Here is a 26331-nt window from a genome sequence, read left to right as displayed (position 1 = left end):
TTCAATCCCCCTGGCCAGTGCTGTGAAAAGGCTCTTGGGGTGAAAAAAGAGGCCAGTTCAGCGGTCGGTTGAGGGGCCGATGTTTTATGACATTCTCCATTGAGCAGGAGAAATTCAAAGGCAGGGTTTCAGTCCTGAACTGCACAGAGACACTTCATTGTCCAGCTGAGAAGAGTCAGATGCTAAATACATGCGACGAGTCAGTCAATGTCTCTGCAGAGAGAAGCATGTTCTCTCCACTGATGCGCAGTTTTTTACCCTGTAAACATTACCACTAGTTGTAACTAATGAAACATTTCCCTGGTCCCAGGTACTAAGCCAATATCCAATGAAACAATTGATGAATGAATGAAACAATTAGGAATTTACGATGAACATGTATAAAACACTGGTTCAGCCTCAACTGGAGTATTGTGTCCAATTCAGGGCAGGGCACAATAGGAAGGATGTGAAGGCTTTAGGCAGGGTGCAGATGCATAGAGAAGCTGGGGTTGTTCTCTTTGGAGAAGTGAAGGTTGAGAGATAATTTGATGGAGGTATGCGAAACCATGAAGGCTCTGGAGAGAGGAGATGTAGAGAAACGCTTTCCATTGGCGGATGTGTCGACAACAGTAGAGGCAGAACCCCTCAACTCATTTAAAAGCAGTCTGGATATGCAGCTCAAGAGCAGTAACCTGCAGGGTTACTGCCCGAATGCTGGAGGTGAGTTTAGACTGGGTTAATGGTCCTATTTCTTATGTTCTTATGATATTAGCAACAGAGGCAGCAGAGCAGAGACACAGCCATAGGGTGGTAGCAAATAGACAAGAATAGCGGTGCACAAACAAAACTGCCTAAGGAGGCTCCTTCCTCCCAAAACAGTTTACTCTCAGGTATTGCGGCCAGTCTCTAAGCTACAATGGACGAATTGCCTTAACAATTCAATACTTCGCTAGACTTAAGGGCATTTCCTTCCCAGCTGTAAGCAAGTAACCAGCAGTGCAGTGTGCAGACCTGATACAACTGAAGATGAAGTGCGCAAACCCCAGGCCTTGACAGTCAGATTAACGAGAAATGAGCTTTAAGAAGGAACATTGGGCTTGTCACATTCCCTCCTGCTTACCACCAGTCTCGTTAGGTTAATATTCCCCATGTGAGTGCTTTTTATCATGGGAGTCCCCTGTACTATTTCAATGTTGCACCAGGTAACTTCTCGAATCTGGAAACTTTCAATTAGATTAGATTAGATTAGAGATACAGCACTGAAACAGGCCCTTCGGCCCACCGAGTCTGTGCCGAACATCAACCACCCATTTTATACTAATCCTACACTAATCCCATATTCCCAAACATCCCCACCTGTCCCTATATTTCCCTACCACCTACCTATACTAGTGACAATTTATAATGGCCAATTTACCTATCAACCTGCAAGTCTTTTGGCTTGTGGGAGGAAACCGGAGCACCCGGAGAAAACCCACGCAGACACAGGGAGAACTTGCAAACTCCACACAGGCAGTACCCGGAATCGAACCCGGGTCCCTGGAGCTGTGAGGCTGCGGTGCTAGCACCAGATTTAAGTTTTTTGTTCACACGTTAAAATAGTTACCCTCTTGCCCACGTCACAGCCCCCTAATTCCCGTCCTGCAAGATGTAATGTAATGATTTGACTTCACCCTGTAAAACCATTTCACTTTATTTGCCTCGATATAATCCACTTAACTTCCGTCAGTGAATCTTAGTACTGAATACGTTAGAACATACAGTGTAGCATGTTCAAATGCAACCTTCCCTGCTCCAAGGAGAACAATCCCAGCTTCTCCAGTCTGTCCACATTAACTGAACGTCCTCATCGCTGGGACCATTCTGGTCAATCTCCCTCTTAACCTTCTCTGCTCTAAGGAGAAAAATACCAGCTTCTCCATTTTCTCCACATGAACTGAAGTCCTTCATCCCTGGGGCCATTCTATTGAATCTCCTTCTTAACCTTCGCTGCTGTAAGGAGAATAATCCCAGCTTCCCAAATATCAAAAATGGTAAATAGCCATTTGCACTTCCTCCTTTTAAACCTTAAAAGGACTTCCCTTTTTTAACTTATCAAAGACTCTGCGTCTGTCATTCTCTCCGGCAGGACATTTCAGTTTCCTAACAACCATGTAATAGCTTTCAACATGCAAACAAACATACAAACATACGAAACAGCAGCATGAGGAGGCCACTCGGCCTATTCCTACTCCCCCCGCTCTGTCTCTCCCTAGCTGGAGTAAGGTTATAGTTAATTGATGAACTGAATATCAGGAATACATTGGGTAAAAAACTGAGCAACTTGTTAAATGGAGCAGGGGAATAATACCATCATCACGATTATCTCCCAGTCAGGAGATGCGGTTTAGTGTGATTGTTTTAGGGGTGACTGTTGGATTAGTGTTTGATATGTTCGAACTGCAGTGACATCCCAAACAAGGGCACGAGTTACAGGTTCAAAATTAACCAATAGATGGCTAAAAGCATTGCTGTTTGGGGGCAAAGGGAGGGAGAGCGATAAAAAGAGAGTGACAGAGACAGAGGGTGAGACAGAGGGTGAGTCAGAGGGAGAGTCAGAGGGAGAGACAGAGGGAGATGCTGAGTGAGATCTAGGGAGAGACAGAGGGAGAGTCAGAGGAAGAGTCAGAGGGAGAGACAGAGGAAGAAGCAGAGGGAGAGTCAGAGGGAGAGACAGAGTGAGATCTAGGGAGAGACAGAGAGAGATCTAGGGAGAGACAGATGGAGAGACAGAGGGAAAGGCAGAAGGAGAGGCAGAGGGAGACACAGAGAGAAAGACAGAGGGAGATTCAGAGTGAGAGACAGAGGGAGAGTCAGAGAGAGATATGGGGAGAGATAGAGATAGACGGAGAGACAGACAAAGAGAAAGGGAGAGAGAGGGAGAAACAGAGAGAGGGCGAGGTCGAGCCTCCACCACCTTCTGAGGCAGAGAATTCTAAAGTCGCACCACCTTTTGAGAGAAGGAATCTCTCCTCGCTATTTACAATTGGCTGTCTCCCGAATTGTCACTGGGACAAGTCTGTAACCAAGAAAGGGTGCAACAGGTTTGTAAGTGTGTGAATCTGGCCCGTGTCTCACACAGTACACACAGTGACTCTCTAAATGGTCACTATACTGCTCCAATTCCCTGGATACGTGCTTGTTGGCATTAAGATTATGTTACTCGGCTGACAGACCGTAGACACCATGGAAAAGGTGCGACACAGAAAGAAGCCATTCAGCTTATGATGTCTGTGCCGGCTGAAAATAACCCAACTAGCTGCCCATTCTAATCTCACCCCAACATCTGGTCTGTAGCATAGCTGATTGCAGCACTTCAGGTGCAGGTCCGGGTACCTTTTAAATGAGCTGAGGGTTTCTGCCTCCACTACCATTCCTGGCAGTGAATTACAGACACCCACCACCCTCTGGGTGGAAACGTTTTTCCTCTAATCCTTCTGATAATCACGTTAAATCTGTGCCCACGATAATTTACATTTCTGCTCGGGGAAACAGGTCTACTCTATCTGGGCACCTCATAATTTTGTGCACCTTAATTAAGTCACACCTCAGCCTCCTTTGATCTAAGGAAATCAACACTAGCCTATCCAATCTTTCCTCATAGCTGCAACTTTCAGACCCTGGCAACGTTCTTGTAAATGTCTTCTGTGCTCTCTCCAGAGCAATTATGCCCTTCCTGTAATGTTGTGACCAGAACTGTACACAATGCTCCAGCTGTGGACTAACGAGCATTTGATACAGTTCCAGAATTACATCCATGCTTTTGTACAATATACCTTGGTCAATAAAGCAAAGCATTCCATGTGTCTTCTTCACCATTCTATCTAACTGTCCCGACGCTACAGGGACCTGTGGACATGCACTCCAAAGTCTCTCACTTCTTTTACCCTTCCCAATATCCTCCCGTTTATTGTGTATTCCCTTGTATTGCTTGTCCTCCCCAATTGGATTACCTCACACCTTTCTGGATTGAATTCCATTTGCCACTTTTCCGCCCAATGAACCAAACCTTTGATATCATTCTGGAGTCTACGGCTATCCTCTTCACTATCAACTGTATGGCCAACTTTTGTGTCATTTGCAAATTTTCCATTTATGCTTCCCACACTTAAGTCTAACTCATTAATAATACCACAAATAGCAAGGGCCCCAACACTAAGACCTGTGTAATGCCACTGGAAGCCACCTTCAATTGCAAAAAAAAAGATTTGTCAAGCACTGTCCTTTGTTTCCTGTCACTGAGTCAATTTTGTACCCATCTCGCCACATTCCCCTGTATCCCATGGGCTTTTTCTTTTCTGACCAGTCTGCCATGTGGGACCTGATCAAACACCTTACTAAAATCTTTGTAGGCAACATCCACTGCACTACCCTCATCAAGTCTCCTTGTTGCTTCCTCAAAAAAATCAATTAAGTTAGCAAGACACGACCTTCCCTTAACAAATCCATGCTGACTATCCCTGATTAATCTATGCCTTCTTAAGACAGTTATACTATCTCTCAGAATTTATTCTAATCATTTTCCCACCAGTGAGGTCAGACTGACAGGCCTATAGTTATCTCAACTATCCCTCGCACCCTTTTTAAGCAATGGTTCAATGTTTGCAGACCTCCAATCCTCTGGTCCCTCGCCTCTATCTAGTGAGGATTTGAAAATGATCACCAGAGCATCTGCTATTTCCTCCCTCGCTTCCATTAACAACCAGGGATACTTTTCATCCAGCCCTGATAATTTATCCACTTTTAAGAATGTCAGACCCTCTTGCACTTCCTCTCCCATTATGCTTATCTTATCTAATATATCACACACCTCCTTTTTAACTACAATGTCTGCATCATCCCTCTCCTGTTTGAAGGCAGAGGAAAAAGTGCGCATTAAGAACCTTGCCCACATCTTCTGAATCCAAGCATAAGTTACCTTGCATATCTCTGCTAGGCCCTAACCTGTCCTTTGTAATGCTCTTGCTCTTAATATACTGACAAAATCATTTTGGGTCTTCCATGATTTCACCTTCCGATCTGCACCGGACATGGCTCGTTGGAAAGAGGGGGCTCCCAAGTGTAACATATTAGCGCGCCGAGTCCGCAGCCTGAGCCCGCTGGCAAAGTTAAGATTCAGCCCGCTGAAGGCTCGGCCCTGGGCACCGTCCCGTGCCACGGCCATAACTTCGGGGAGGAAGGTTCGAACCCCGAGCGCTCAACGGCGGGCGGTAGGGCTCCGCGGCCCGCGGCCAACTCTGCAAGTGCCCCGGCGCTGCCCCTCTGTCCGGGGAGGCTCAGGTCGGAAATCTTCATACCTCTTTCTGGCCGATATCTGCTCGACGCCGGCAGCAATCCCTTGGGTCCCGCGGCCGCTGGTCGCTGGGGGAAAGGAGCATCTGCCGGTGGCTGATCCAGGACGGATCGGGAGACTTTTGTATCCATCGGGTTAAGGACAGCCTTGGGCCAGGAAGGCAAAGGGCTCCAGTTGCAGAATTGCATGTGGTCAGAGCAGCTCACTTTACTGGGCCATGGGTGGAAGCTGGTCCACGGGGACGGGCAGACAACCCCTGCCAAAGTGCCACGTCGCATTTACGGTGGATGCACTGGCCGGGCTAGTTATCCAGTTGCCACCCCCCGAAACGTCAGAAGTCCGAATGCCAAAATGGAAAATGGCCTTTGCGGCACCCCGAGGCCTCGATCACGGAAGGACTACCGACGGGTACCCCGCCGAATTGCCACTTGCTATTCGGGTGGCTGGGGGTTGACGGGGTACCTGCACAGTAGTCGGAGGTGGCAACTCGGGACTTTTGTCTCCATTTTCAAAGAGTCGTCCCGAGTCTCCAGGTCTGCAGAGACCGACCCAAGCTGCCGCCTAACCGACTTTTAAACCCCATTGGGTGGGAATATTTTCCCAATTTTTGCCCATTTTTCCGGGTTTTGGGTAGGGCTTAATAGGCGGCAGCCTGATGCCTGGCCGAGGCGGGGGCATGCTGTCCCTTGCGTAAGGGGCCGGATTTGCCCCGGCCAGAGCCCCAAAGAGCACTCGGAGTTCGGCCAATCAACTTCCCTACAAGGCAGGGCATTTGCAGCCACAGGAAGTCATTAACCTAAAGGACTTAGTCGTTGGCAGAGAGGCTAAGACCTGGGCCGGTGAAATGATCAACCAAAAGACTTGGTCGTTGGCAGAGAGGCTAAGACCTGGGCTGGTGAAATGATTAACCAAAAGACTTGATCGTACGTGGAGAGGTTAAGACCTGATCTGGTGAAATGATTAACCAAACGACTTGGTCGTTGGTCAGAGACTAAGTCCCAAACCCTGTGAAATCATTAACCAAAATGAGTGCACCCCTTTCTGAAAGTGCAGGCCGAAATAAGGCAGAAACGCCCAACTCAAAGAAGTGTATGGGGTTGGAGCACGCGACTTTCCCGGCCCCCGAATTGATGTTTTCCCACTGGGGCAGTCAAATTACTCCCGGCAAAAGGTCTCATTGCATTTGATGACGCCGTAGTCCCCGGACTAGTTAATCAGTTGTCAGTGCCAAAACATCGGAAGTCCTGATGCTGAAATGAAAAATGGCCGTTGCGGCGATTTGGGGCCTCATTTTCGGAAGGACTACCGGCAGGCAACCTACCGAATTGACACTTGCGATTCGGGTGGCTGGGGCTTGGCGGGATACCCGGAGATTTTCGCGAACTCGATTTTCAGAACATTTGCTGGCAGTGGTGGCAGTTGCAAAGTGGCCAAAGAATTGCAAACTCAAGGAAGGACCTTCTTTTGAATAAAAATACCTTCCGAAGAGTGCCTGGAAGTCATTTATGAGCATTTAAGGGTAAACCTGGCGGACTTTCCATGCTCTGTTGCCGGTTCTGAAATATTGCACATTTCGGTCCAAGCCAGTCGACTGGCTGTGAAAACAGACAAAGTTCTTTGGCGAGCGAGTGAAACAAGGTCTTGGAAGTGTGAGCAGGCACCCAGAAACCAATGTCTATGACATGTCTGTTGGCACAGAGAGAGAGCTTTAAAGAAATCAAAGAGCACAAAAAAAGGTTGATGAGACAGCAACCTTCATATATGTATTATATTTTTTAAAAAGTCAAAATATGCCCACAAAGACTTGGTACAAAAATAAAGCGAAATAACAAGACTCCTTGTGAAAAAGTATCTTTGTCTGTCAAGCACATAAGTATGTGGCCGCGTTGCTTGGTATCCTTGGGTTGCACTACATGTATATTTGCTATTCTCAAAGGAAAAGAGTGTGCCAAGAATTTTGTCCAAGTTAAGTGATGCACGCCGGCTGGCTCCATGTGAAAGCTGAAAGCACTGGTCGACCTGTTTGGCTGCGCTTGATGGCTGGTTGTAGTTGCTCCTTATCAATACAGTGATGGGAAATGGAAAATAGTGTGAGTTTATAGTTGACCAGGCGGCGTCAACCAAGTGCATGCCCACACTGTGAAATGGTGCGTTCCCAGGTCAATCGATCATTCCGGCGAGGATTGTCCGACGTTGGAGGGCCCAGACGGGCTCGCATTTGCTGATGTTTCAGGCTCAGTGGTTACCTCCCGTTTCTGTCCCCTGTGTCAGACGGACATTCCGCTCAAGAGTTTGGCCACTTGTTGTCGGCGTACACGGTAAGACTCGAAGCGCCGTCTCCTTTGTGCTAATCTTGCACTGTTAGTGTGAGGACGAGACGAGACTGGTTGCTACCGCAGTGTTTAGATTGTGAAGCTCTGGAGCGGGGCGTCCCGTTCCGCCCAGCTTGAGCACTTGATTTCACGAGCACCAGAGCAAGGACACACACGCAGTGTGTGTGTGTATGCTTTGTATTTTTCGGTTACCGTTTTGTTGCACAAATGAAAAGTTGAACCTGGAGCCAGCCTCTCTGTAATGGAGAGGCTATTTGCTCCAACTTCTCACACACAGCCCGCCCTTTCAACGGGTGTCGCGTGGAATGAAAAGCAAAGGAGGGTTTACCCCGAGTGCGTTCACGACTTCGTTGCGACCTCCATGCAAGTGCAGTCGGTTCCGTGTTTCCCATGAAGTTTAGTGCAGGGTCAGGTGGCACCCACAAAACCAAGTCTTGTGTGAAACGGTGAGGCAGAATTCATGTTCCTACGAGCAATTCCCAGTAAATGCGGGTCATAAGCTCGTGTTGATTCAGTCCCTGCCATTTGTACACACCGCCTATCGCTACTAGGGATTGGATGGTTTAGTGAGGTCCTCAGATCAGCCCCGCAGGAGTCGGCAACGAAGGTGGAGCGCCGAGAAGACGATCAAACTTGACTAGAGGATGTAAAGTCGTAACAAGGTTTCCGTAGGTGGTCCTGCGGAAGGATCATTGTCGGCCCGTGGGCCCGCTGTGGACAGCCTCGTCTCCTCCATAACATGAGCCTGAGGTGCGGTCGGCCAGCAGGAGTTGCTCACGGAGTGGCAGGCTCCACAGCCTTGGTCGAAACGCACCCGGCGCCTCTTGCGCCGGTAGGAGGTTCACTCCGTACACGTTGGCAAACCCGGAGGAAGGTTATTTTGCACCGTCCACGTCGCGACCCACACCCCCGCCCCCCGCGGAGCAAAAGCGAGACAGATGGATTCCCTCACACATGCGTACTGCATGAGAGAGCGATCTGAGAAAGGGGAAACGAGGCAGAGAGAGAGAGACATGAGAGTTCGTAGTCAACCTCGCTACCAGTTGTGCACAGCACGAGAAAGATGTCTCCCATCGGCTTGAGACACAGGACGGCCCTGGCATGGCTTGGTTGCTTTTGTTCAGTGGGACTGCAGAGAGTCTTTTGAGAAATTCAAGAGATGGTAATGTTGCAGGTGAGGAGGATTTTCTGGAATGCTGTGTCATGTTGCGGTGGCTTCATAGCCTTCCACACTTCGTGCCCCTTGCTGACTGCCCTCGACCGATAAGCTTGCCTGCACCGCCCGCTACTCCACCGCCTGGCCGTGCTGCTCGTTAGCCTCCGACAAAAGAGCCTGACCGCTTGGCCTGCCGCCTGGTCTCTCGACTTCTGGTGTCATCTATGTTGAGCAGCCCTCCAGCAGGGTGAGCGTGAGGCTTTCGTTCCCTGTACTGCCCGCCTACCTCCTCCTCCTCCTCTCTTCTCATTGGCCGGGCTCTCCTCGTCTTTACGCTGTCACTGACAGCCACCCAGCTCTCATCCAGGGCCGATGCCATAGACCCCCTCCTATGGACTTGCCACCGTCTTGCAGCATTCCAACCGCAGTCGAATTGAAGAGAGCTTCTGCGGGCTTGGGTGTTGCCTGGCGGCCCGCCGTCGGGACCTCTTCGACCAGCCACTGTGAGGTCTGCAGGGACTGATTCGGTGATGCAGGCCCGGCTTTGTTTCCCACCGTGGGGACACTTTGGTCGCTCTAGTAACCCTCCCTTTACCGGTACAGGATACCTACACGATCTGCCTCTGGCCCCGCGAGCTGGTGCTTTTAGCGGAGCGCCGGTTTAAAGGCTCGCGTGTCCATTGCCGGTGTCGAGCTTGAGCTTCCAGCCGTGACGTTCGAGAGAATGTACCTGGCCGCAGAGGCAGGATTTGTGTCCTCCCAGCGGGCTCATCCTGTCGGCCTTGTACCCCAATCAGTCAGTCCACTGTTGCTCTTCTCGTCCTCTCGGCCTTGGTGGCAACAGAGACCCTGCCTCTGTTGTCCGTGGCGTGTGTCGGCACGGTTGGGCTCCAGTGTCAGACGAGCTGACGCGCTTCGCCTCGTGAGTACCCTGACCACGTTGGCCGTGTGAAACCCTTTTTGTCGTTGTGATTGTTCGACTGAAATCCGAAGGGTCGTGCCAGGCTGGGGCTCCCCTCATCCCACCGGAGAGGAGAGCGTTCGCACGTTCTGGGTTTGACCCCACGCGCGAGGGACGGACCGAAAACCTGAGACAACTCTTAGCGGTGGATCACTCGGCTCGTGCGTTGATGAAGAATGCAGCTAGCTGCGAGAATTAATGTGAATTGCAGGTCACATTGATCATCGACACTTTGAATGCACTTTGTGGTCCTGGGTTCTTCCCGGGGATACGCCTGTCTGATGGACTCTTGACTGTCAATCGCACTCGCCTTTGCTGGCGGGAGCGCGCCTGGGGTTTTGTTGCAGAGGTCCTTTGCTCCTCTTTGTCCCCCTAAGTGCAGACCCGGAGTTTCTCTGCCTTTGGGAGAGTACGACCTCTGTCCCTCCATTTAATCACATGGGGCAATCCCTCTGTCGGCGTGGACCTCCGAGCGCGTCGGCACTTGTCTCGGCCAGCCTCTGCTTTTCCCAGGACAGCTGTCAGTGGGTTGCAAACAAAACGAATAACTGTGCCAGTGCTGGGACTGCTTGCTGCCTGGACGTTCGTCTCCGAATGGATCATGGGGCAGAGTTGTCTCTCTGTGAAGTGTGCAGAGCAGAGGTAGAAAAGCTTGAAAAAGTTGCCTGGTGAATCAGCATAGAGAGAGAGAGGGAAAAAAAGACACTCGGTGTGGCATGTCTCTGGACGCAAACCGTGTGGTTCCGTCTCGCTGGCTGTTGTCAGTGGTCGTCGTGGTTTTGTCGTTTTGGTTCTGGACAAGGAGGAGAGCTTGACGTATTTGCCTGTGGCTTTCTGTGCTGCCTCGCTGGCTTTGCGTGCCCTTTTTCGGTGTTTGTGCAGTTTTGCCATGGAGTCCCTGCGGTGCTGCGTGTTGTGCTGGAGCCCTGTCTTCTTCCACACGCATACACCCCGTTGTGCCTCCAGTAAGCTTTCCTATATCTGAGCGTGCACCTAGTCAGTGCTGCCCTGACTTGTCCCCTGGTCTCTGCTACCTGCTTTCGACGTATACTCCCCGTTGCACCTGCTCCAAACTCTTCCCACGTCTTCTCGCTGCTCCCGTCTGATTCATTTCCATGCTTGCATCCCGTGGGCTGCTCGTCTTTCTCTCCTCGCCTCGTGCAGTTCAAACCAGCAGCAGAAAAGCACACCTCCACACAATCACTCTGTCTTCTGCACCTCACTTATCAGCACTCTATCACAGCGTGAGTCAAGCCCGGGCGCAAGTCCAGCGTCAACACACTTGCACATTCATCGTTATTAAACCCCGCATGACTGACAGAACCCGAATGGTGTGCTCCAGGTGAGCCCCTAGTGGGTTGAGTACGAGGTGCCATTGTCAATAAGTTGCGAGATCCTGGCCAGCCCGAGCATTTTTTTTGGTGGTCCGATTTTGTCTGGGGGCATCCGATGATAAGAAACGCAAGCACACATGAGATTGCTCACCATTCTGCCTACGACCTCAGATCTGACGTGACAACCCGCTGATTTTAAAGATATTACTAAGCGGAGGAAAAGAAACTAACAAGGATTCCCCTTGTAACTGCGAGTGAAGAGGGAACAGCCCAGCACCGAATCCCTGCTCGCCTGGAGGGTGTGGGACATGTGGTGCACAGAAGACCTCTTTCTCTGACGAGGCTCCGGTGCCCAGGTCCTTCTGATTGAGGCTTAGCCTGAGGACGGAGTTAGGCCGGTAGCAGCCCCCGGCTCATTGGGATCGAGGCTTCTCCGAGTCGGGTTGCTTGTGAATGCAGCCCAAAGTGGGTGGTAAACTCCATTTAAGGCTAAATATTGGCATGAGACCGATAGTCAACAAGTACTGTAAGGGAAAGTTGAAAAAAACTTTGAAGAGAGAGTTCAAGAGGGAGTGCAATTGTTAAGAGGTAAACGGGTGGTCTCTGCGCAGTCTGCCCAGTGGATTCAACACGGTGGCACGGGTCGGTCGTGTTGGGGTGTCGGTGGATCTCCTCTGCTGGGAGCGCTCCCCGCGCTGGCATGACCGTCGCTGGGCGCATTCCTCCGCTGGCGACTGTGATGTAATGAAAATGTATCCACATATAATGGATTTTACAGTAGTCGTCCGTCCACATGTCAGTTGTCGTTCCCACATTCACATCCTTCGCTATGTCAGTAATCGGAGAAATTAGTTCCTTTCTCTTTTCTTCAGCTACATTATGACATCTTCTTGAAACTGTACTTGAATTTGGGAACACAATAGATGCTGATACTCGACCGTATGTGGCACGCGCATTAATAAACTCTTCGGCAAGCTCAACAAACACTTCACCAGAGATACTTTGGAAAGATCCATTATCCTTGTAATAGAAACTCAAGGATTTGTCTGTAATTTCTGATTTCTTGTGAGCGGCTATGTTTCTTTTTTCACTCAAGTGTGCAAACGAAGTTAGGCATGACTGACTTGGCCCTGCTGCGAGTCGAGTCGAACATTTTTTCAATGTGCCGTTGCAAAGATAAATTTCCTGCCTTTTTGCTGTCATATTTTGCAAGATTTGAATCGTACAAATCCACTTGAACGTTTGCTATAGCTGAAAAAAACAGCATTGAAATGTTTCCAAATTGAAGATTTACTTTCCTGGCTACAGGAGTTTCCACTGCTGAACATTCTCCATTGGACAGCATTCGTTTTTCGTCCATAGTGTACTTTAGTGTAGAATCACCTTCTGATGAATGCAAGCCACAGCATGAGCCGCGATGACGTCATAGAAACACTCAATCGCTCACTGCAGAGTGAGGAGTCCGGACTGCACGTTTGCCGCCTTGACCTGAATGTTGAATTGACGATTGCTTCCCAGAGGCAGCACTGTCCAGCCCGACCCAACCCGAGCCCAAATGCTGGACTCAGAAGAGAGATCCGACCCGGCCCGAATCCAACACACGTTTTCGGGTCTAATCGGGTGTGGGTCATGTTGCCAGGCTTTAAAGAGAATGTCCTAATGGTGTGGTGAAAGACAAAGCATTGATATAGAGAGGGTGTTAATGACAGAATAATGAACAGCCCTATCCTGAAACACAAGCTTGAAAAATGCCAGTAGGGAGGTACCAGGTAAAATAAAAGAAGGTCTGGTCATGCTCTGAAATTATTGAGCTCAATGTTCAGTCCAGTAGGCTGTCGAGTGCCAAATCTGAAAGTCAGGTGCTGTTCCTCGAGCTTGCGTTGATGTTCACTGGAACACTGCAGCAGGCCCAAAACAGACCTATTGACATGAGAGAAGGGGTCTGTTTTGAAACGGCTAGCAACCGGAAAGCTGGGGTCATGTTTTCAGACTGGATGGAGATGTTCTGCAAAGCGGTCACTCAATCTGGGTTCGCTCTTCCCAATGTAGAGGAGACCAAATTGTGAGAAACGAATACAGTATACTAAATTGAGAAAAGGTACAAGTAAATCATTGCTTTGTCTGAAAGGAATGTTGGGGGCCTTGGATGATGAGGTGAAAGAGGACGCAAATGGGCAGGTATTGCACCTCCTGCAAATTGCATGGGAAGGTGCCGTGAGAAGGGGATGAGTTGTCATGGGTAATGGAGGAGTGGACTGGTGTGCTGTAGAGGGAATGATCCCTTTGGAATGCTGACAGGGGAGGGGAGGGGATGATACATTTGGTAGTGACCTCATGCTGGATGTGGCATAAATGGAGGAGGATGATTCTTCTGATGTGAATGCTGGTGCTGTGGAAAGTGAGGACAAGGGGAACCCTGACACGGTTCTGGGAGGGAGGGGAAGGAGTGAGGGCAGAACAGCGGGAAATAGGTTGGACACCGTTGAGAACCCTGTCAACCCACAGTGGGTGGGGGGTATGACGGGATCCGAGGTGTTGGATAAAGGAAGACATATCAGATGCGCTGCTGTGGAAGGTTGCATCATCAGAACAGATGCGTTGGAGACAGAGGAATTGGGAGAATGGAATGGAATCCTACTGGAGGCAGGGTGTAAGGAAGTGAATTCGAGGTAGCTCTGGACGTCGGTGGGTTTATAATGAATATTAATGATCATCCTATCCCCCAGAAATTGAGACAGAGAAGTTGAGCAAGGGATAGGAATTGTCGGAGATGGACCATATGGAGCGCTGGCTATACACCTTTTCGGGTGGATCTTAGATATTTCAGACCAGCCGCCAGAAATATGCCTGACCTTTATTTTTTGATCCATGTTTCGTGCCCTCTCATGACAGAAATCATAAAGACAGACTGTTAGAACATGCATCTTTACATCTCATAGATTTAATCCTTAAAACATGTTGCTGTATCCGTAATGTAGGATTAGTATAAATGGGTGGTTGTTGGTCGGCACAGACTCGGTGGGTCGAAGGGCCTGTTTCAGTGCTGTATCTCTAAATAAAATTTTAAAAATAAAATAAAGTCTGGTAAGACATGTTAGAACGTTATACACAATTTTAAAGCAAATTCCAATATATATAAATTATTTGAACTCACCTCTAAAGTTCTCTCCTCCTGCTGCCGTTGCCTTTCTAGAATCAGCTTCTACTTTATAGCACTCCCTAAAAATATTCTACGCCTGTATTTACCAACTCTAACCAAAGCCATGTATAGGACTGGGTAATTTGTGGAAATTTAGCCCAAGTTTCTTTTTGGTGTCCCTATCGCTTTATGAGACGGCTGCCCTGACCATCAATGGAGGCTTCTGAGCAGCGCAATTCTGATAGATGGAAGCTTAAGATGCCAGCATGGTTTTGCGTATGTGACCATGTCAGCATTTGAAGCTCATAAAAATATAGAAAATAGCAGCCGGATTAGACCATTCGGCCCTTCGGGCCTGCTCCGCCATTCAGAAATGTTCATGGCTTATCGTCAAGTTCCCACTTTCTCCCCAGCCTCAGTCCCAACACTCAATTCTGGCACCGCTATTGGTCAGTAAGATCCCAGCCATCCTTTGTGATATTGTCCACTTCCAACTCAACCATTTTTCGACTGAAAGAAAGCTACGGGCACTTCCGAATGTTATTACTTTATATGTCAACATTTGTCAACTGTTGGTGCGAGGGGAGAGATTCTAATGGACTGTAGGCATTGCATCAGATTGAGGGCGACTGGCAAAAAAATCAAAGGCTACGTGCAGAATCTGTGTTTTAAACAGAGTGAGTTGTTGTAAGCGTGAGCACACTGCCTGAAACAGTGGTTGAATCAGATTGAATAGCAATATTGAAAAGATAAATGGATAATTACAGGGCAATAGCGTAAGAACAGCGTTTGGGGTTTAAAGTAATAACTCAGTCAAAGAACCAGCACAGGTGTGATGGATCGAATGGTCTACTGATGTTCTGACGCATTTTATGATGTCATGAAACGATTTACTCTTAGATGGAAGTAATATAGTGAACATGATACACCGCAGCTGCAGAATCTCCGATCTACAAGATAATATGCCATAATTCACTATGCTGACTATGGCAGCAACGAACTCTCTCACTTAACTTACTGTGAATTATGTTAAAACTATACCATGTGCGTGCCCTTTCCCGTGCCACTTCTCTGTTGGTGAAATAAAGCCTTTCTGAGGTGATGTGCACACTTGTTCTCTCAGAAAAATGCTGTTATCCCTGGCTTCTCTTCTTCCCCTGTCCTAGCCACTAATTTGGGTACATAGAATTTGCTGTATGCTTATATGTGCGATAAATCACTTCTCAACCTTTATCACAATCTGTATAAATATAAAAGTACAAATAGTGGGTGGAGTTGAAGACATTAAACCGTAACAATATAAAACTAAAGCCACCGCGCTTCAGAGAAATTCAGCATTAGAAAGGGCACATTGACAAATAACAAAAGACTGTTCAATAATTCGTCATGTTTATGCAGTAACATCTCAAGATTTCATTCAGAGTTTTTTGAACAGTTAAATAAAAATGATATTTCGTTACAAAAAAAAATCGACCTTAAAACGCAACCCAGATCTGTCTGTTCAATTATTGGCGAGGCATGACTACGGATGAGCCACATAGCTGGTTGCACGAAAGGGATGAACTAACCAACAAATGCGCTTAGCTCAATCTCATCAAAATCACTTTCCTGCGTGCAAACAAAATGGCGGGTTGTTCAAAAAGTAGTGACCTGACTCGAAGCATAACTTCTCTTTATACTATCTTCTCTTGTTCGAACCGGCAACGACCATTACTGTCTCTGTACTGAGCTCAGCTCTTTTTATTGTAAACTAATTTCATTATCAGGATAATCGGATGTTTCATGATGCTCTTGAACTGCTCTCTAAATTTGTTCTGAGTCACCCCGTAAATGAAAGTATTTGTGCAGGAACTTAAATTCTGCAGCATATATCCGACGCGAAGGAAAATATTTAATGATTGATTGTAGTTCAAGAGAGTTGTTTCTGCAATGTTATAATATAAGAATTCTGCAACATACGTCAACCACAGAAGTATGAAACTGCCAGAAATTGCAAAGAGTAAAATAACGGACTTCCTTCTGCTCTCCACTTCTGGGTCGTTGTGTTTCTCTCCCTTGATCTGTCCTTTTAAACCTTCTCGGACCCGACTCGACACTAAAATGTGTCTGACCGTCAGAGCGTTGAGTAGCAAGATTAATACAAATGGGAACATTGGGGTTAAAATAGTATCAAACCAGTCAAAGGCCACCCATCCAGGCTCAGTAAAATAGCTTGGTTTTACATTACAAAACCATGGTACATTGTCGATGATTTCCTGAGGTTCATATATAAAGTACCAAACAATGCTTTTCAAACTCAGCAGAATGCACGTTGTTGCTATAACCACAGATGCCATGTTCTTCGTGCAATATTTTGCTTGCTGATTTTGGCAACAAATAGCAACAAAGCGATCGAAAGAGAAAGTGATGGTTAGCCAGACTGAACTGTCTCTGGATGCACGAGTCAGGACAGCAAGAACACTGCACACAGGGGTGATGGACAGTAATGAACATGGGTAAAATTCATAACTGATCCTAAATAATATGACCTCAGTGATAATGACTAATAGGTCTGTCACCACCATGGCCAACAGGTAGAGACTGATGCATTTGGATAGACCGCATTTTCCTCGAGGCAGGATCACAATGGCAATCAAATTCACTGCAAGAGAGACAAGACAAATGTGTCAGAAATTACGGAGCAATTTCGACAGAGAATTCTATACACTTTAATGATCCTGGGAAATTCCTAATTGACAAAAGCTTAATTAAATATTACTTCTGATTATACATCTTTTAAATTTCATTGTTCTACTTGAATATTATATTGACATAAAATTTTATTTAATCCTGTTTGTATTGCAACCTGGGTAAAAGATACTGAGAGGTGACCTGATGGAAAATTGTGGTTTAGGCCTTCATTGATCAATTTGTTTGACCCCAGATGTTTTGAAAAGGATCAAATCTTAACAAGATCGAAATCTAGTAGAGTGTGAAAACAGGTGGCTTGCTTTTAAGAACTAAAATGTAAAATCTTTGAAGCGCTTCATCAGTCCCAATGTGAGCAGAGCCAAGACAAGGTAGCTGAGCAACGAGACCGCCGTGTTTCCCTTGCTTTGTCCAATCACTATTATTGAAATGTTTACAAGCTAATAAGAGTTACAGCATGGCAAGTCAGAGATGTTGAGAGCCTGATTTGGATTGGGCGGACAGATGATCACAGAATCACACAAGCACAGAATCGTTACAGTGCAGAACAAAGACATTCGGCCAATCGCGTCTGCACCAGCTCTCTGAAAGAGAAACCCCCTCAGTTCCATTCCCCTGCCTTCTCCCCATAACCCTGTACCTTCTTCCTTTCCATATAACTCTCTAATTCTCTTTTGAAAGCTTCAATTGAACCTGCCTTAACCATGTTCTCAGGCAGCGCATTCTAGACCTTAACAATGTGCTGTGTGAAACCATTCTTCCCCATGTCACTTTTGCTTCTCTTACCTAATACATTAAATCTGTGCCCTCTCGTTCTCAGTAAATTCACAAGTGAAAACAGTTTCTCTCGATCTACGCTGTGCAGACCCAAATGATTTTGAATACCTCTATCAAATCACCATTCAGCTTTCTCTTCAACAAGAAAAATTGACCTAACTTCTCCAATCTACCTTCATAACTGAAATTCGTCATTCTTGTAACAATTGTCGTCAATCTTGTCTGTACTCTCTCCAACGCCTTCACGTCTTTCCTAAAGTGTGGAGCCTAGAATTGAACGCAATACTCCAGCTGAGGTCGAAGCAGTGTCTTATACAAGTTCAACATAACTTCCCTGTTATTGCTCTCTATGCCATTTTTAATAAAGCCCACGATACTGTATGCTTTATTAACTGCTCTCACAACCTGTTCTGCCACCTTCAATGACTTATGTACGTGACATATACACCTCAGTCCCTCTGCTCCTGCACCCCCTTTATTCTATATTCTCTTTCCATGTCCTTCCTACCAAAATTAATTATTTTAAATGTCTGTGCATTGACGTTCATATGCCACCTGTCTGCCCATTCCCCCAACTTGTCTATGCCCTTTTGAAGTTCTGCACAATCCTCCTCACAGTTCACAATGTTTCCAAGTTTCGAATCCTCTGCAACCGTTGAAATTGTGCCCTGTACACCAAGGTCTAGGTCATTAATATATCAGGAAAAGCAAGTGTCCCAACACTGATCCATGGGGAACTCCACTACAAACCTTACTCCAGTCCAAAAAACATCCATTAACGACTACACTTTGTTTCCTGTCACTCAGCCAATTTCGTACCCATGTTGCTACCGTCCCTTTTATGCCATGAGCTACACATTTGTACACAAGTCTGTTGTGTGGCACGGTATCAAATGTCTTTTGGAAGTCCATGGACACTGCATGAACATCATTGCCTTGATAAACCTTCAGTTAGCTCCTCAAAAAACTCAAGGTAGTTAATTAACCACGATTTTCCCTTTAGCAATCCCTGCTGGTTTTCCTTAATTAACTCTCATTTGTCCTTGTGACTTCTGACTTTGTTCCTTGTTTATCTAGCTGATATGGGCAGAAATAGCACATATGGACACAAAATGCTGGCAATATAAATCAAGTCAGGCTGCATTTCAAAATCTTTGGAGAGGGATATCGAGTAATTATTTCTGAAAAATGAACTTTCATCAGAACTGAAGAAAAATGACCTCCCCTACGCTGGGAAGAGCGAATGCCTGTTGGGGCATCGCTTTGCTGCAAACTTTGCTCAGTCTGCAAACTTATTGCAGAATTTCTAGTCACTTGCTATGATAATTCTGCACCACACCTCCACTCTGACCTCTCTGCCCTAGGCCTCCAGAACTCTACTGATGAAGAATAATGGATGATAGAGGAGCAGCAACACATCTTTCTATTACGCACTATCCAACCTTCTAAACTCACCGCTCAGTCAATAATTTCCTATTCTAACAACTGTTCCCAATTAATTTAAAGACCAAATGCTAGTCATAATTCTGCTGTTGTCATTTACAATTCCACTACCTCTACCTTATGTTTATTTTCAAATCTGATTAGCTCCGACTTGTACCTCGAACCATCACCACTTTTCAATGTAAGCATTCCCAAGTTCCATCCTTTCGCAGACCTCTGCTTCTATTGTTTTTATCCCCTTCCCCATTTCTTTACCTCCATACTGGTGCAAAACCTGGGACATTTGTCACAGCTTCCAGGTCTGATGGAACTTCACCAACCCGAATCATAAACTCGGTTTCTGTCTCAGTTAAATATTTCTCATCCTGCTGAGAATTTCCACCATATTCAATTTTTTTTTTAGATCTCCAGCAGTATGTTTCCTTAGGGCAGACATATAGATGGAATTCACGAACTAAGCAGTGCCCTCTTCCGCCAAGGCTAAGCACTTCTGAAGGTTTGGTGTAGAATGGACTAGTGAATGAAAATGTAGATCAAGGAGAGTGATAGAGTTCTGAGAAGAGAATAACTAAACAGTCGATCAATAATTGGATAAATGCTTTAAACAAAATTGCTATTAGTTAGGTACAGTCATCAAAATTAAAGCAACATCCTGAAGAAGCTGGTAATCCGAAATAAATTTTTAAAAATAATAAATTGCCATAAAACCTCAGCAGGTCTGCCAGTGTGTATTTTGAGAGGAACAGAGGTGGCGTTTAGAGTCGGATGCGACTCTTATTCGGAAGAACAGTCATAAGACAGGAAATTTTCATTCTGTTTCTCTCTTCAAAGATGCTGCAAGAACAGCTGAACACTTCCAGCACTTCCTGTTTTTAATTATTATAAGCATAGTGATCACTTCATTGAAGAAAAACGTTTATTTAAAGAAGTAATTTTGAAGAAGACAACAGCTAACAATCCAATTTTGAATGCCAAATATCAATACACTGAATCTTGGGATAAAATTTTTTCGAAAAACTGGGATCAGTTCATTCCGTGGACATAACAAGAAATATTGCCGGCTTTAGGTGCTGCATGGAATAAAGCAAACTTTTCTATCATGAGATATGAATGCTTGGAATCAAACTGGGAGAAGGGGATAAGACATAACAAAACTTTAACTGTTTATCTTATCCATTGATAGAGTAACATTATTTAATATGGCATTACTTTGCCAGTGGCGATCTGTTAATGACCTGCCAATGTACTTGTTGTTTATAGTGACACAGTCGATGTGAATACTGTAACCATATTCCCCAGATTGTTACCTGTCAATATACCTGACTGTTTATGGTGACACAGTAACCACAGACCGCCCTATAAGAAATTCATATCAAGATTCAACATGTCTCCATTTTAACCAAGATCACGCATTCTGCAACTGACATTGAGGTTAAACAAAGATAGCTGAAGTAATGACGACATGAGAGGGTAATCGACAAGGTTGTGGACCTTCAGTAAATTATCAGTTGATTTGAAATAAATATTTAGAAACCAATTAATTCAGAAGCGTCTCCAGTAGAAAAATGAATGTATCAGAAAATGGGGAAAGTCTACATCTGCACTTTGAATTCTGTAACTCTATCCAAGACAGCATCTCAAGGAATCCAATACCTTAAATTTGCAGAGTGCCTAAATAAAAGGGTTTTGATTTTGATTTAGAGATACGGCACTGAAACAGGCCCTTCGGCCCACCGAGTTTGTGCCGACCATCAACCACCCATTTATACTAATCTTACACTAATTCTATATTCCTACCACATCCCCACCTGTTCCTATATTTCCCTACCACCTACCTATACTAGGGGGAATTTATAATGGCCAATTTACCTATCAACCTGCAAGTTTTTGGCATGTGGGAGGAAACCGGAGCACCCGGGGGAAACCCACGCAGACACAGGGAGAACTTGTAAACTCCACGAAGGCAGCACACAGAATTAAACCCAGGTCGCTGGAGCTGTGAGGCTGCGGTGCTAACCACTGTGCCACTGTTACGACCCTGTACTTTATCTAACATAAACTCTGCATCTAACTCCGAATCTCCACGTAACACAGCCACTCCATCTAACACAGCCTCTCCATCCATCACACATCGAAGACAGCCTCTCTATCCAACACAATTCTAATAAAGCCTCTCCATCCAACATACATCGAACACATCCTCTCCATCCAACACGCAACCAACACAGCCTCTCTCCATCCAATACACATCAAACACAGCCTCTCCATCCAACACATATCTAACACAGTCTTGCTCCATCCAGCACACATCTACAACAGCCTCTCCATCCAACATACATCTAACACAGCCTCTCCATCCAACGCACATCTAACACAGCCTCTCCATCCAACACACATCTAACACAGCCTCTCCATCCAACATACATCTAACACAGCCTCTCTCCATCCAATACACATCAAACACAGGCTCTCCATCCAACACACATTCAACACAGCCTCTTTCCATCCAATACACATCAAACACAGCCTCTCCATCCAACACATATCTAACACTGTCTCGCTCCATCCAACACACATCTACAAGCCTCTCCATCCAACACAGTGGAGCAGTGGTTATCATTACAGCCTCACAGCTCCAGGGACCCGGGTTCGATTCCGGGTACCGCCTGTGTGGAGTTTGCAAGTTCTCCCTGTGTCTGCGTGGGTTTTCTCCGGGTGCTCCGGTTTCCTCCCACAAGCCAAAAGACTTGCAGGTTGGTAGGTAAATTGGCCATTATAAATTGTCACTAGTATAGGTAGGTGGTAGGGAAATATAGGGTCAGGTGGGGATGTTTGGTAGGAATATGGGATTAGTGTAGGATTAGTATAAATGAGTTGTTGATGGTCGGCACAGACTCGGTGGGCCGAAGGGCCTGTTTCAGTGCTGTATCTCTAATCTAAAAAATCTAATCTAACACAGCTTCTCCATCCAACACACATCTGACACATCCTCTCCATCCAACATACATCTAACACAGCCTCTCTCCATCCAATACACATATAAGACAGCTCCTCCATCCAACATACACCTAACACAGCCTCTCTCCATCCAATACACATATAACACAGCTCCTCCATCCAACATACATCTAACGCAGCCTCTCCATCCAACAAATATCTAATACAGTTTCTCCATCCCACATGCATATAACACAGCCTCTTCATTCAACACACATCTAACACAGCCTCTCCATCCAACACATATCTACCACAGCCTCTCCATCCAACACACTCTAACACAACCTCTGCTTCCAACACACATCTAACACAGCCTCTCTCCATCCAATGCACATCAAACACAGCCTCTCCATTCAAACACAACCACTTCATCTAATGCAGGCACTCTATTCAACGCAGTACCACAACTGATTGCAGAACCTTTATCAAATGCAACCCTTCCATCTAACACAGAATCTTCAAGTAAAACAGTAGCTTCATTGAACGCATCTTCCCTGTAACAACGAGGCTCCACCTGCCACAGAGGCTCCATCTAATGCAACCTCTCAATTCAATGCAACACCTTCATCTAAAGCAGCCTCGCTATCCAGCACAGTCAGTTCTTCTAACAAAGCCACCTGCATCTATACAGTTCTCATCTCACAGCCCCTCCATCTGACACAACCTTGATATCGAAGATTACACTTTCATCAAGCACATCATCTCCATCTGACACAGCCCCTCCTCTAACACACACCCTCCATATTACCCAGACCATCCGTCTAACACTGCCCCACCTATAAAGCAGCTCCAACATCTAATGCAGACCCTCTACCTAATACTAAGCTCCATCTATCATAGCGCCTCCATCTAATAAACACTATCCCTCTATCTAGCGTAACCCCTATGACTTACATATCCCCTCCATCTACGCACCTCCTGTATCTAACACAGCCTTTCATCAAGCACATCACATTCATCTAACAAAGCCACTTCATATAACAAAGGAATTTCATCTAACACAGCCCCTGCTTCGAACACATCGCTTCCAATTAACACAGAATCTCCAATAAAACAGCAGTTTCATCTAGAACCTGCCTTTAACGAACAAACCAGCTCCATTCATGTCAGTCTATCCATCTAACACAGCCTCGCCATCCAATACATCAATTTGGTCCAACAAAGCAGCCCATGTCTATCGCAGCTTTCCATCTTTAGTTAATTCTTTCTTGGGATGTGGGAATCGCTGGGGGAAGGCCAGCATCTCTTGCCCATCCATGATTGCCCTTGAGAAATTGTAAGTGAGCTGCCTTCTTGAACCGCTGCAGATAATCTCGTGCAGGTATGCCCACAGGGCAGTTAGGGAGGGAGTTCCAGAATCCTGATCCAGCGACAGTGAAGGAACGGTGCTATATTTCTAATTCAGGATGGGGTAAGACCTGCCTGGGAACTTGCAGCTAGTTGTCTTCCCATGCTTCAGCTGTCCACATCTTCTAGCTATTACAGACCGTGGGCTTGGAAGCTGTTGTCAAAGGATGCGTGTTGATTTGCTGCAGTGCGCCTTGTTGATGATGACTCTTAGCCCCTCTATCTAACACAACCTATCTATGTAACACAACATCTCCATCTAACACAGTCCCTTGATCTAAAAGAGAACCATCATCTCAGACAGCAGATACATCTAAAACAGCTCTCCATCTAACGTATGGACGTCATTAAACACTGCCGCTCTATCTAATGCAGCCATTCATCTAACACAGCACCTCCAGTTGACAAAGCCGCTCCATATAAGAAGTATGGTACATCAAACATATTCAATTCGTTTAGCACAGCCACTCCACCTAAAAAAAAACTCCTGCATCTGCCAGAAGCTGGTGCTGCATTGAATGCAGCCCTTCATCCTTCACAGCCCCTGCACCTAGTCCAGCCGCCTCATTTATCACAGGCCCTCTTTATAACAGAGCTTTATCTAACACAACCTGTACATCTATTGCAAAATGCCAATTGATTGCAGCAATTTTTCCAAGCACAGCCGTCGCATTTGAAGCAGCAACTCCATCTAATGCTGCCGCTCCCGCTAATGAAGACCCACTATCTAACGCAGCGTTGCCTAACCTTTTCAGGCGGAGGGCCACATTATAATATTTGCTCGGCCCATGAGGCCAGTGAGCAAATTTCGAATGATAAAGGCATTGGAACTGTATCTTACTCATAAAAGCAACAACAAATGAGCATTATTGTCAATAGATTTTAAATGAGAAGTTTCATTTATTGACGTACTTCATCGTCTCTATATTGAAAACTGATTTAGTGACATATTTGGCATTGTTTATGTTTGCATATGTAGTCAATCTCTGCCTGCACATTTGTTGTAGTGACGTGAACTATTCAGGATAGATATCCATCAATTAGGAGAGATCTTGATTTCTCTCCCTGTTTCTCTCTGTGTTCCCCCCTCTTTGTGTTGCTACACCCTCTCTGTGTGATCCTCCCTCTCTGTGCCCCCACCTCCCTCACTGCCCTCCTTCTCACTCTCTCCCTGCCCCCCTCTGTCCCTCTCTCTCTTCCACCTCTCTGCATTCCCTCTCTCTCTCTGTACTACCCCTGCCTCTCTCCCTCCAACTCTTTGTTTTCTCCCCTCTCTCTCTGCGTTTATTCCTGTCTCTCTGTTCGCTCTCTTTTCTTCCCCCGTCCCTGTTTCCCGCCGTCTTTCCTCCACCTCTCTCCTCTTTGTTCCCCCCTCCACCGCCTCCCCGCCACCACTCCCTCTCTCTGGCAGTTGCACTGATCTGGAGCGTTCAGCAAAGCAGCATTGTGATTGGTCATTTTGCATAAAAACATCGGGCCCTCAGTTCCACAGCTGCTGAAGCAGGAAGGCGGTTCGCAACAATGGGCAGATTCGGGGTTTCCGGCGGGATTTGAAAATAAGTTGGAAAATCTCGAATCAGTGTGATGCTGGGAAGCGCTTTCCTGTTTCAGTTGCTGTGAAACTGATGGTGCAATCTTTTTCAAAGGCCTCTTTGCAAGAAGAATACAATGGGAAATTTCTTATCTGCAGTCACGGAACCATGGCGAGAATAACTAACAACCCCGGGTACATTTTACACACGCTGGCCGGATGGAAACCTTTGGTGGGCCGGATCCTGGCCCGTGGGCCCTTTGTTGGACACCCCTGATCTAACACTATATTTCAATTGAAAGCAGAATCTCAGTAAAAAAAACCCTCTCAATCTAACACAAAATCTTCAACTAAAACAAAAGCAGCATCCAACACAGCTGCTCCATCCAACAAAGTCCTTTCATCTAATGCAGTTGATAAAAACAGCTCCATCGAATACAGCCTCTCCATCTAACAGAGATTATTCAAATAAAACAGCAGCTCCATCAAATATAGCCACCTGTCCAACACAGCCTCGCTCGCGAACATAGATCCTCTACCTAAATGAACATCATGTACCTAACACAACCATTCATCGATTAAGGACCCACCATCCGACGTAATTTGCCCATCTAAAACAGCCAATTGCATCTATCATACTCACGCCTTCTGACGCAGCCCTTCGATCTAACATAACGCATTCATCTAGCGAAGCATCTGTCTCTAACACAACGCTGCATCTAACACCACCCTCCATCTAACACAACAACTGCATCTATCACTGCCCTTCATCTGTCATTGTCCATCTATCCATCTGAAAGAACCCATCTATCACAGTCCCTCCATTGAACACAGCCCCTCTGTCGAAAACAGCCAGATCCATCCAACACATCCCAGCATCTAAAGCAGCCCCTCCGTTGAACACAGCAGTTGCAACTCACACAACCCTGCATGTAGCACAGTCGATTCATCCATCACACACCCTCTATCTAACACAGCCCCTTCATGTAACACAGCCCTTCCACCCAACATACTCCTCCATTTAACAAAGCCCCTCCAGTTAACACAAACCCTCTGTGTAACACACCCCAACATCAAAACAATAGCTCCATCCAACACAGCGCCTCCATGTATCAGAGTCTATCCTCTCATCTAACACATTAGCATTGAAACAGAGGAAGTATTAGCTGTATTAGCTGTCTTAAAACTGGTTAAATCCCAAGGCCAAGATGAGATGCATCCCAGGCTGGTATGTGAGGCGAATAGGAGATAGCAGAGGCTCTGACATAAATTTTCAAATCCTCTCTGTCCACAGGAGAGATACCAAAGGAT

The 26331-nt window shown here is 46.3% G+C and overlaps 1 non-coding gene across 1 annotated transcript; it reads left to right on the top strand.

The window, feature by feature from the left end:
• Positions 1–9898: 9898 nt before the first annotated feature.
• On the top strand, positions 9899–10052 carry LOC137381234 (5.8S ribosomal RNA). The gene has a single exon (XR_010977121.1). It is a non-coding gene; the product is annotated as a 5.8S ribosomal RNA (ribosomal RNA).
• Positions 10053–26331: the final 16279 nt, after the last annotated feature.

Source organism: Heterodontus francisci, chromosome 21 (genome assembly GCF_036365525.1).
Source record: "Heterodontus francisci isolate sHetFra1 chromosome 21, sHetFra1.hap1, whole genome shotgun sequence".
Lineage (NCBI taxonomy): Eukaryota > Metazoa > Chordata > Chondrichthyes > Heterodontiformes > Heterodontidae > Heterodontus > Heterodontus francisci.
This window is presented reverse-complemented; position numbering and strand designations above follow the sequence as displayed.